This window comes from Panthera tigris, chromosome B2 (assembly GCF_018350195.1).
Source record: "Panthera tigris isolate Pti1 chromosome B2, P.tigris_Pti1_mat1.1, whole genome shotgun sequence".
In the NCBI taxonomy this organism is placed as follows: Eukaryota; Metazoa; Chordata; class Mammalia; order Carnivora; family Felidae; genus Panthera; species Panthera tigris.
The window spans coordinates 62,450,008-62,462,683 of NC_056664.1; the positions used below are offsets into that span (position 1 = coordinate 62,450,008).

At 37.8% G+C, this 12,676-nt stretch overlaps 1 long non-coding RNA gene across 2 annotated transcripts in view; it reads left to right on the forward strand.

Annotated features, from left to right (window-relative positions):
* The first annotated feature begins 4,692 nt into the window (after positions 1-4,692).
* Positions 4,693-12,676, forward strand: part of LOC122238402 — a 51,446-nt gene continuing 43,462 nt past the window's right edge. Inside the window, exons 1-2 of one of the 2 annotated variants that reach the window (XR_006217316.1) lie at positions 4,693-4,746; positions 12,305-12,351. This is a non-coding gene — a long non-coding RNA (uncharacterized LOC122238402). The remainder of the gene's footprint in view (positions 4,747-12,304; positions 12,352-12,676) is intronic. The other variant, XR_006217317.1, reaches the window with a different exon arrangement.

Here is a 12,676-nt window from a genome sequence, read left to right on the forward strand (position 1 = left end):
TTTAAAAAAAAAAAAAAGACTAGAAAGGACCAGAGAACACACCAGAAACTCCAACTCTATAAGAAACATAATGACAATAAATTCATATCTTTCAGTACTCACTCTAAATGTCAATGCACTCAATGCTCCAATCAAAAGACATAAGGTAACAGAATGGATAAGAAAACAAGATCCATCTATATGCTGTTTACAAGACACCTTCATATTGAAAGTGAGGAGATGGAGAACCATCTATCATGCAAAAGGTCAACAAAAGAAAGCTGGAATAGCCATACTCATATCAGACAATCTAGACTTTAAAATAAAGACTGTAACAAGAGATGAAGAAGGGCATTATATCATAATTAAGGAGTCTATCCACCAACAAGACGTAACAATTATAAACATTTATGCTCCAAATGTGAGAGCACCCAAATATATGTCAATTAATCAAAAACATAAACTCATTGATAATAATACTGTAATAGTAGGGGACTTCAACACCCCACTTACAACAATGGACAGATCATCTAATCAGAAAATTAATGAGGAAAAAATGGCTTTGTATGACACACTGGACCAGATGGACTTAACTGATATATTCAGAACATTTTATCCTAAAGCAGAGGAATATACATTCTTCTCCAGTGCACATGGAACCTTCTCCAGAATAGACCACATACTGGGACACATCAGCCCTCAACAAGTATAAAAAGACCGAGATCATACCGTGAATATTTTCAGATCATGCTATGTAACTTGAAATCAACCACAAGAAAAAATTTGGAAAGGTAACAAATACTTGGAGACTGAAGAACACCCACTAAAGAATGAATGGGCTAACCAAGAAGTTAAAGAGGAAATTAAAAAGTATATGGAAGCCAATAAAAATGATAACACCACAACCCAAAACCTCTGGGATGTAGCAAAGGCAGTCATAAGAGGAAAGTATATAGCAATCCAGGCCTTCCTGAAGAAGGAAGAAAGGTCTCAGATAACACAACCTAACCTTACACTTTAAAGAGCTGGAAAAAGAACAGCAAATAAAACCCCAAAGCAGCAGAAGACAGGAAATAATAAAGATTAGAGCAGAAACTAATGCTATCGAAACCAAAAATACAGATCAATGAAACCAGAAGCTGGTTCTTTGAAAGAATTAACAAAATGGATAAACCATTAGCCAGTTTGATCAAAAAGAAAAAGGAAAGGACCCAAATAAATGAAATCAAGAATGAAAGGGGAGAGGTCACAACCAACACAGCAGAAATAAAAACAGTAATAAGAGAATACTATCAGCAATTATACACCAATAAAATGGGCAATCTGGAAGAAACAGACAAATTCCTAGAAACATATAAACTACCAAAACTGAAACAGAAAGAAATAGAAAACTTGAACAGACCTATAACCAGTACAGAAATCGAATGAATAATCAAAAATCTCCCAAAAAACAAGAGTCCAGGGTCAATGGCTTTCCAGGGGAATTCTACCAAACATTTAAGGAAGAGTTAACACCTGTTCTCTTGAAGCTGTTCCAAAAAAATAGAAATGGAAGGAAAACTTCCAAACTCTATGAAGCCAGTGTTACCTTGATTCCAAAGCCAGACAAAGACCCCACTACAAAGGAGAACTGTAGACAAATTTGCCTGATGAACATGGATGCAAAAATCCTCAACAAGTCAACTGGATCCAACAATACATTAAAAAAGTTATTCATCATGACCTAGTGGGATTTATACCTGGGATGCAGGGCTGGTTCAATATCCGCAAAACAATCAGTGTGATTCATCACATCAATAAAAGAAAGGACAAGAACCATATGATCCTCTCAATAGATGCAGAGAAAGCATTTGACAAAATACAGCATCCTTTCTTGATCAAAACCCTCAAGAAAGTAGGGATAGAAGGAGCATACCTCAAGATCATAAAAGTCATATATGAATGACCCAACGCTAATATCATCCTCAATGGGGAAAAACTGGGAGCTTTCCCCCTAAGGTCAGGAACGAGACAGGGATGTCCACTCTCACCACTGTTATTCAACATAGTATTGGAAGTCTTAGGCTCAGCCATCAGACAACACAAAGAAATAAATAAAGGCATCCAAATCATCCAGGAGGAGATCAAACTTTCACCCTTTGCAGATGACATGATATTTCATATGGAAAACCCAAAAGATTCCACCAAAATACTGCTAGAACTGATCCATGAATTCAGCAAAGTTGCAGGATATAAAATCAGTGCACAGAAGTTGGTTGTGTTCCTATGTACCAACAATGAAGCAACATAAAGAGAAATCAAGAAAGTGATCCCATTTACAATTACACCAAAACCATAAAATACCTAGGAATAAATCTAACCAAAGAGGTGAAACATCTATACACTGAAAACTATAGAAAGCTTTTGAAAGAAATTGAAAAAGACACAAAAAAATGGAAAAATATTCCTTGCTCCTGGATAGGAAGAATATTGCTAAAATGTTGGCACTACCCAAAGCAATCTACATATTCAATGCAATCCCTATAAATATAACACCAGCATTCTTCACAGAGCTAGAACAAATAAACCTATAATTGGAAAACAGGAGCCAGAAAAGACCCTGAATAGCCAAAATGATCTTGAAAAAGAAAACCAAAGCAGGAGGTATCACAATCCTAGACTTCAAGCTGAACTACAAAGCTGTAATCACCAAGACAGTATGGTTCTTAGCACAAAAACAGACACTGAGATCAATGGAACAGAATAGAGAACCCAGAAATGGACCCACAAACATATGGCCAACTAGTCTTTGACAAAGCAGGAAAGAGTATCCAATGGAATAAAGACAGTCTCTTCAGCAAGTGGTGCTGGGAAAACCAGACAGCAACATGCAGAAGAATGAACCTGGACCACTTTCTTACACCATACACAAAAATAAATTCGAAATTGATGAAAGACCTAAATGTAAGACAGGAAGCCATCAAACTCCTTGAGGAGAAAGCAGGCAAAACCTCTTTGATCTTGGCTGCAGCAGCTTCTTACTCAACACGTCACCAGAGGCAAGGGAAACAAAAGGAAAAATGAACTATTGGGACCTCATCAAAATAAAAATCTTCTGCAGCGCAAAGGAAACAATTGGCAAAACTAAAAGGCAACCTACAGAATGGGAGAAGATATTTGCAAATGACATATCAGATAAAGGGTTAGTATCTAAAATCTATAAAGAACTTCTCAAACTCAACACCCAAAAAACAAATAATCCAGTGAAGAAATGGGAAAAAGACATGAATAGACACTTCTCCAAAGAAGACATCCAGATGGCCAACCAACACATGAAAAAATGCACAACATCATTCATCATCAGGGAAATAAAAATCAAAACCACAATGAGATACCATTTCACACCTATCAGAATGGCTAACATTAACAACTCAGGCAACAACAGATGTTGGTGAGGATGGGGAGAAAGAGGATCTCTTTTGCACTGCTGGTGGGAATGCATGCTGGTGCAACCACTCTAGACAATAGTGTGGAGGTTCCTCAAAAAATTAAAAATAGAACTACCCTACAACCCAGCAATTACACTACTATGTATTTATCCAAGGGATATAGGTATGCTGTTTCAAAGGGGCACATGCATCCCAATGTTTATAGCAGCACTATCAACAATAGCCAAAGTATGGAAAGAGGCCAAATGTCCATTGACAGATGAATGGATAAAGAAGAAGATGTATATATATGCAATGGAGTATTACTCAGCAATCAAAAAGAATGAAATCTTGCCATTTGCAACTATATGGGTGGAAATAGAGGGTATTATGCTAAGTGAAATTAGTCAGAGAAAGACAAGTATCATATGACTTAACTCATGAGGACTTTAAGACATATAACAGATGAACATAAGGGAAGGGAAGCAAAAAATAATATAAAAACAGGGAGGGGGACAAAGCATAAGAGGCTCTTAAATATGGAGAACAAACAGAGGGTTACTAGATGGATTATGGGAGGGGGGATGGGCTAAATGGGTAAAGGGCATTAGGAAATCTACTCCTGAAATCATTGTTGCACTATTTGCTAACTAAGTTGGATATAAATTAAAAAATCTAAATAAATTTTTTTAATTGTGGAAAACAAAAACAAAACAAAACAAAACATCAGTCTCATCTCTTTATTTAGACAGAATTTATGGCACAAACCCTTCTCTGCTCACCTCTCAATGAGTATTTCTTGATTACCAAAGTTAAAAATTATGAAACACGGGGCACCTGGGTGGCTCAGTCGGTTGAGCGTCCGACTTGGGCTCAGGTCATGATCTCACGGTTCATGAGTTTGAGCCCCGCGTTGGGCTGTGTGTGGACAGCTTGGAGCCTGGAGCCCACTTAGGATTCTGTGTCTCCCTCTCTTTCTCTGCCCCTCCCCCGCTTGCACTCTGCCTCTCCCTCTCTCAAAAATAAATAAACATTAAAAAAAATTATAAGACATGGTATAGTTCTTTACCTTTAATCTAGCTTGGGGTCTAAGATATACACACATAAGGTAATGAGAAAATAAGATAAATTTAAAACTAAATCTGGAACATAGAATTATAAGTCAGCAGATTCTCTATTAAAATGTTAAAATACCAGTGTGTTGCAATCAGTTGTTAATGTCATTTAAAGCTATCTCCATTGTGACATATTGTATTTTCCAAAGATGCCTGTAACAATACCTCCTATCTCACATCCTGTTCTAGAATGTTGCCACACACTAACAAGAAATCGCATTTATGTTCCTTACTCTTAAACCTGGGTAAGTTTTTGAGACTGCCTAACCAACAGACTAGGGAAGATCAATATTAAGTGACTTCTGAGGCGAGGGCATAAAAATGCCGTGTGCTTTTTGCCTTGTTTTCTTGGGATACTTGCTTTTGGAAACCAGTTATCACCTGTGTGAAAGCCCAGGCAGCTCAGGGAGAGGCTCACATGGAAAGGACTAACACCTTTGTCTCCATGCTCTGGCCGAGCTAGCAGCCAGCATCAATTTGCCAGCCATGTGTGGAAGCCATCTAGGAAGCAGACCTTCCAGACCCCCATTGAATCACCCTCTTCTGTCACCAAGTGAGCTCATTCCACTAAGCCATGCCCAAATTGCAGATATGTGAGCAAAATTAAATAATTGTTTTAAGCCATTAAATTTTGGCTGGCTTGTTTCTCAGCAATAGATAAATTAAATACCTCCTAACACCCAACCTCACTTTCACTGGTATTCAGCTAGGCTTTCTTAAACAGGAAGAAAGGGATGGGGTTACAGTAAAACTCTGGAAAATGAACATATGCCACTATCTGTTTTAATTAAGCCCAACTGCACAAAGAAATTATTACCAGTGTGTCAATAGCTACTCAATGCATTTAAATAATTTTATAAAGACTATGCAACAAAATGAGTCTGTAGATCCAGAAAACACTCCTATATAGTTTTGCCAAGATCTGTGCATGCCCAGTGGGCATAGGTCTTGAATGTTAACAACATCCATCTTGGTGAACACATGGAATAGATTTTTTTATGCTATAAGTTTAAAGTAGGGGAAAATGAATCAGAGTTGGGGTAGTCGGGAGGACATCCTCAAGGATGTGAAACTTGGACTGCATGTTGAAGGAAGGGTTGTTTCATTTGAAGAGTCGAGGTGGAGTATACCAAGTGTGGGAAATACTATGTACACACAGATGCCACATAGTGGGATACAGGTTCAAGGTCTTTTCTAGACCAACTCATCTAGAAGAGAGAAGAAGCCTTAAGAGGGAGTAAATGAAGAGAGGAAGCCAGATTGCTTACAAAGGCTAAAATGTAAAATCCTTTAACTCAGGTTTTAGATCTGAATGGCAATTTTAGTAATTGCTGTCAATTTGCCTGTTGTATTTATATGCATTAATTAGGAATCCAAATAAATCTCTTTATTCATGGATTTTCCTTCTTTGCCTCCGAGATGTACAAAGGCACACTTCTTCTTAAAAAGAAGTTAACTATTTTTCTCAAACAACCCCTCAAAATTTAAAAAGCATATATTAGTTTTGTTTATGTCTCTAAAGTGAATTCAATATTTCTGTAATAGGAAGAGTCTAATGGTTTAAATCAAGTTCTCAGTCATCTCAGTCTTTCCTGTTAATCCTAATAACTTAATTAAGAAGTATTGACAGCCATATGCATCAGCTGCTAGGCAGTTTCAAAACTGCAGGAGGATAGCCCCAGTTTTGGTCACACCCAGCTGACTTCTGTCCCCCCATCTCAATTCAGAATCCTATACCAAGTGTCCAGTTAGACCTTCCCATGCTTTAGCATTTACACATTCATTCATTTTTGCACTAATATGTTCTAGGCACTCTTCCAGTTAGTAATGTCTGTGACGAAGTCTCTGAAACAATGATTTGTTAATCCCTGGGAACAGATATCAATTTTCAAGGTCCTAGAGGTAATGTGATAAGTAGTTCCCCTCTTGCTGTTCAAATTCTGAACCCAATAAGATCAATATGTTATAGGTCAAAATATTACCCAAATATATCTCAATTGAAGGAAGTAGTTGATGTCTGTAGACCATGAATTTCTTAATACTGAACTCCAGAAATCAACACATGTACCTAGTATTGGACCAGAGTTTTGCTTAATACATGGTGTATCACATCCCCAAATTTGGCAGAGCCTCTCTGGAGGAACAGAATGGAGTGTAGCAGAATGGAGTGTAGCAAAGGGAACAGAAGGGGTAGAGCTAAACATGCCCAGTTTCTCTCTCCAGACTCCCAAACCAGGTAATAGTATTGAGAGGTCTGAAGTCATATTGCTAGAGAATTGCTTGCACATAGAACAGGAGTAGGCAAATTATGGCTCATGGGAACCAATCTTGGGCCATCACATGTTTTTGTAGAGCCTAAAAGCTAAAACTAGCTTTTACATTTTTAATGGTTAAAACTATCAAAGAAGAAAAATAATTTGGGATACATAAACATTATATGAAATTTAAATTTCAGTGTCTGTAAATAAAATTTTATTAAAATACAGCCAAGCCCATTTGCTTACATATTGTCCAAGACTGCTGTCACACTACAGGGGCAGAATGGAGTCATTGTGACAGGGACTGTATGGGACATACAGCTTAAAATATTTTGCTGTTTGGCTTTTTGCATAAAAAGTTTGCTGATCCCTGACATAAAAGGGAAAAGCTGGGTTGGGGAAGAAAAATCTCTTGGGATTTTTACTAGAGATGGAATCTCCTTCTATGTGTCTATCTTTGTTTGATATGAGACCAACATTCCCTCAGTCACCCTGGTCAAAACCTGGCAGGCATTTTATGACTAACGTTAAGCCCCTTATCTAATTAATCATCATCTGTTTTCTGTTTATTTTTCTTTTAAAATGCCTTTAAAATTTTTCCTGTTTATTGCCCTAGCTTCACCATTTCACATCAGAATCCCTACAAAACTTTTCCAACTAGACTTCTTAATTCCATCTCCATTGTCTTTTAGAATTGAAAGTAACTTCAGAGAGTTTCTGTTCAATCCTCTCATTATCAAAATGAGGGAATTGTTACTCTGTGAGGCAAAAAAAAAGTTCTCAAATTTGCAAATCTAATTTGTCATTGGCTAGGTCTGGACCCAAGATCTCCCAAATAGTAGCTCAGTGGTCCTTCTGCCATGGCATGCTCTTTCCTCACATTGCCCTTCACATGAAATTTTCAGACTCTTATTGATAAAAATCACATTTATAATCTAGGCCAGGAATCAGAAAACTACAGTACATGGCCACATTTTACTCTCAATCTGCTTTGTGTCAATCAGGACTTATTAGAACACATCCATCATCCTTATTATCTATGGCTGCTTTTGTACCACTGTCTACATCAGAGTTAAATAGTTATGCCAAAGACTATATGGCTCAAAAAGCCTAAAATATTTATTATGTACTCCTTCACAGAAAAAAAATTTTGCAGAGCCCTGATCTAGACTCAAAGTGTTCTACCTTTTTCCTCATCACTTACTGTGGCACTGATGGTTCTTCCCCATCGCCATTCTTACTTTCTCTAGCAATAAAACCACTCTTTTTTTTTTCAGCTGAACACATGACCTGTGTGTTTAGCCTGAAGTGAACACTACATGTCTTAGCTTCCCCTGAATGTTGGTGTAAGCAAAGGAATCCATGAGAATCCATTGGACTTGTGTATGCAACTTCCAGGAAGCAATCCTTAAAGGAAAGAAGTACCTTTAAAGGAAGGAACATGCCCTTCTCTTCCCTTTGCCTCCTCCTTTCTAGCTAGAATGATGCCAGGAAAACTGGGAAAGCCAACATGTGCTATAAGATGATTTTGGACATGGAGTTCATATATAGCGGACCAACACAATGGAAAGATACTGGGTTCTTGACATCAAAGTGTTTCCACTATCCTTAGACCACACACCTCTGGATTTTTACATGAATGAGAAACACAGTTCTATGTCAAACAAGATCCTCCATTAATTAGGATTTGTCTGTCACTTGTGATTCATCCTAGGTGATGTGCTTTCCAATAGGAATTTTTTTTTCAGAGAAGCTAGTACCTTTATAACTTGCTGAATTGGCTATGATTATTCCCACACCTCCATTCTTTTGCTAATGCTGCTAGCTCATGCTGGACTGCCCACTCTCTCCTCCTCCATTGACCACATTTTACAAACTATTCAAGGCAATTAAAGTTCTATCCATATCCTGAGGCATGCTTTTTTTCACGACTTAAAATTAAGTGCAATATATTCAAACAACTAAGATTGTATATACTGTATTACATTCTTTGAATCATGTGTTTTGAACCATTATGCTAAAGGAGAGTGTAGACTTTTAAAGGATTAGGATTATTTAGTTTTACTTTTATTTCCAGGTTTCTCACACTGTATACAACCACAAAATACCTGATGGATTTATTTGAATAAATTTGGGCAAAAGTGAGCCACACTTACTCATGAGATCATAGGTTCTCATCCTTTAAACTCAGAATGTCTTCTGATACCTGAACCATAATATGTAAGCCCAGCCAAAGAAAGATCTGTCCCAGGGCAAGTCAAACAAAACTGCATATGATGGGCATTTAGGCAAAGAGTTATGTGCTACCTAAGAAAGCCATCATGAGACAATGCACATTACCATTATGTATGATAAATTGGACAGATATGCTGTGCTCTCACTGAAATAAATGGGTCTAATTCCACTTTTAGTTTTTGCTTTTATTATTTATTAGATGCTTTGAGGCCCCAGAAGTTATACTATCATACCTTCTGCCTAAGTAATAGCACCTTAGACATATATATTTAAACTAAGAAACAAAAAGTTTATCAGATAATGTTTATACTTGTCCCAGTTCACGAAGCAAACAGAAACGTACTAGCTTGTCAAGGACTCCAATGTCAGAACTCAAATGTTACCTGAACCAACATCCAGGCAGTGTGCTCCCTATGGAACTGCAGACGGTAGACTAAATCTTTAACCACAAGGTATGGGGCCATTTATGTCAACCCAGCCCACAGTTCTTAAACGGGGATATGTTGTCTGTCTGTTCACATTAGAGTACAGCAGAGCTCTTAGAACATTCTTACAAATGAATTGATTCCAGCGTCAGCCAAAAGCCTACCTACAGATAAGCATCATGAGCGGCTGAAAGGAAAATTGAATGAGAACTTCATTTTTTGAGTGCATGAAAGTTGCTGGCTCCCAATTCTTTGCACTTAGCATTTGAGGTAGCTCTCTGGCCAAACTCCCCTGGGGAAGCAGACAGTTGCCTATCAACAGAGGGGAGTGAGATAATGGAAGAGGCAGAAACTTGTCAGACGGCATGGGAACAGAGTGTCTCTCAAATCTTTTGTTTGTTTTTGTTAAAGTGTTCCTATCCATCTCCCCAAAGACTCACTCTTCCAATTTTGCTGAACACTTTGTTCATCTTCTTGATTTCTTTGTCAGTTGTTGTTACTTTTTTGAAGTGCTTGTCAGAAATTTTCTTTTTCTTCAGAAGAATATGTCATTAAGTTATAACTGTTTGCATGGCTACCATCAGCTTTGGTTTGAGGCAGAAATCTTACTTTTTCCCCCCTTTCAGGCCCTCAGCCAAGCTCAGCCTGCCTTGAGGAAAGCCACAGCTTCCAGATGCTTCATTCTTAGACCTCAACCCTAAGTTAACTATGAAAATAGGAACAAAATGCACTGACTTTTATTTTAACATGACCACCCTTCTTAGGTGTACTTAGATATCCTCTACATTTCTGCCCCATCTGCTCCAAGATACTTTATTACAGTCCATTTTCCCTTATTTCTTCTCCCTGTCTTCTTCAGAGCCTACTCCAATCAGTGAAATTTATCTTAGTCACTGTAAACACTCTTCTCTCCTTCATGAGCCCTCCCTTAACTGATTATGTTGGGGAAACAGAATTAAAAACAAAATCTTCTCCCAACACAGAAATCCTCTCCACAAAGGTAGTAGAGAGAGAAAACACTTTTATTATTGGCTAAATATAAAATTAGCATGTGATGTGCATCACAAGCAGTCTGCTGGGGGGAGGGGATTGCAAAGACAAAACAAAATCTCACCCTTTCATAAAGCTAAGCAGACATAACCCATTCTGTGTATGTTTTCAAGATAAATAACTAGTCGTTAAATAAGAGGACTTGATAGCACTATTTATCACACCCAGTTTCTCCTAACTTTACCTGATAGTTGAAGAGACCATCCGAGTTAGGTAATTGGCTTTAACCAGAGAAAAAACAAGCCTTTCATATTTTTATGACAGGAAGCCATTTTGTAACTTGGAGCAAGGCACCCACCAAAGTTAGGCTTTGACCTCCCACGGAAACCGAGAGACAGGGGTGCTATTTCCCTTGATGTTTACATTTCAAAGAACTGACTCCTGGGTCCTTGAGAAAAACATCCCTACAAATGGCCTATGCAGTTTTCAAAAGGATTTATAAAATTTTAAAGAGAGGAGAAAGAACATACAATTATGAGTTTTTTAAAGTAAATGCTCTAAGGAAAGGGATGGGGATCTTCCCTTATTTTCTACAGGGAGAATCAGGCCTCTTATTTTTAATTTGTGTTTGTCCTTGCAATTATACTTTAGCTTTAATTTCCTTGTTCTACCTACTATAATCATGTGAAATGAAGAAGGAGAGGTTTGGAGGCCACTTATGGGAAAGCTCAAAACAGGAGGTTGTAGAAAGAAATACGGGAGAAAGGAAGCACAAACCTTGCTCTGAGGTAGGCAAACAATATGATTTTTGAACGCAGTTCAGAAACATTCATTGACCGTCACTCAGAGGTGAAATGTTTGGTGGGATTCCTGAACCCCAGCCCAGACATTCACATTCAGTAAGTTTTAGGAACTTAGTTGAGGTTCAGAACATATAATTAAAAAGAAACTTTCCCAAATGATTTTGAGTGCAGCCAGATTTAGGAACCATGGATTTGAGGCATGACAGTGTGGGTGTCTCTCTCATTTTCCAAGTCAGTCCTTCAGAGTTTGCCCTAAGATCTTGGAGAAAAGGAGATAGAAATAAATAAAACACATAATACAAGTGGTTTATTAACAAATAAATAATAAGAGGCCACCCCATTTGAAATTTTTTCTTAATGGAAATAAAAACTCTTCTCCTGCCATAGAAAAGAGCTGATTTTTTTAGATTGCACATGTAAGTGATATCATACAGTATTTGTAGAGATGGAGAGTAGAATGGTGGTTACCAGGGAATGGGAGTGCGGGAGTAGGCAGAATTTGGGAGATGTTGTTCAAAAGATACAAACTTATAGTTAGAGGATGAATAAGTTCCAAGGATCTGATGCTTGGCACTGATTATAGTTAACTGCACTGTGTCATACACTTCAAAGTTGCTAAGAAACTAGATCTCAAATGTTCTCACCACAGAAAAGAAATGACAATTGTGGGACATGATGGAGGTTTGGGCTAAATGCTATGGTGGCAATCATATTGCAATACACAAATGTATTAAATCAACACATTATATACCTTAAACTTACACAGTTATATGTCAGTTCTATGTCAATAATAAAATAATAATAATAATAATAATAATAATAATAATAATAAAAGAAAGAGCTGATGATGCACATGGTTCTTCCTTTCCTCCTACCTATGTTATGGGGTTTGAGAGTTGGACCCAGGCAGGGCCTGGGTTTCAGGGGAGGCAAGCAGACATATGAACCACAGGAGTCTGTAAGAATCACAAGGAGATGATGAGAAAGATTTGAGTGGGAAGGGGACATCCAGGGATCTCTAGGTAAAGACTCAAGTTAGCCTGCCATTATCCTTAACCTCATCCTCTTCATTGTCTTCTTCCATATTCTTAGGTTTATAGATGAAAAGCCAAAGATGAGCACACCATTTCTGCTGACAGGTGACTGACAGCAATAATTAAGCACAAAGTTTGGTTGACGGTTGGGTTTTCTGAATAGCATTTGTACCCTTGGGGATGATAAAATATGAATTTCTCAGCACCTGCAGATAAACTGGAAAGCCTACAAAAGATGTTTCCAAGATTTGCTGGTAGGGAGGCAGCACTGTTCAGAAGCAGTGTTCTGTCTAAAGAACAGATGGTCTAAAAGTAGTCAGTCTTGAGCACAATGGGGATGGGTGGAGAGATGGGAGGGTAAGATAAAACTACATGGGGATATTTTTATAAAGCAGTATGATTTGATAAATAGCAAAGGGGGAAATCAAAG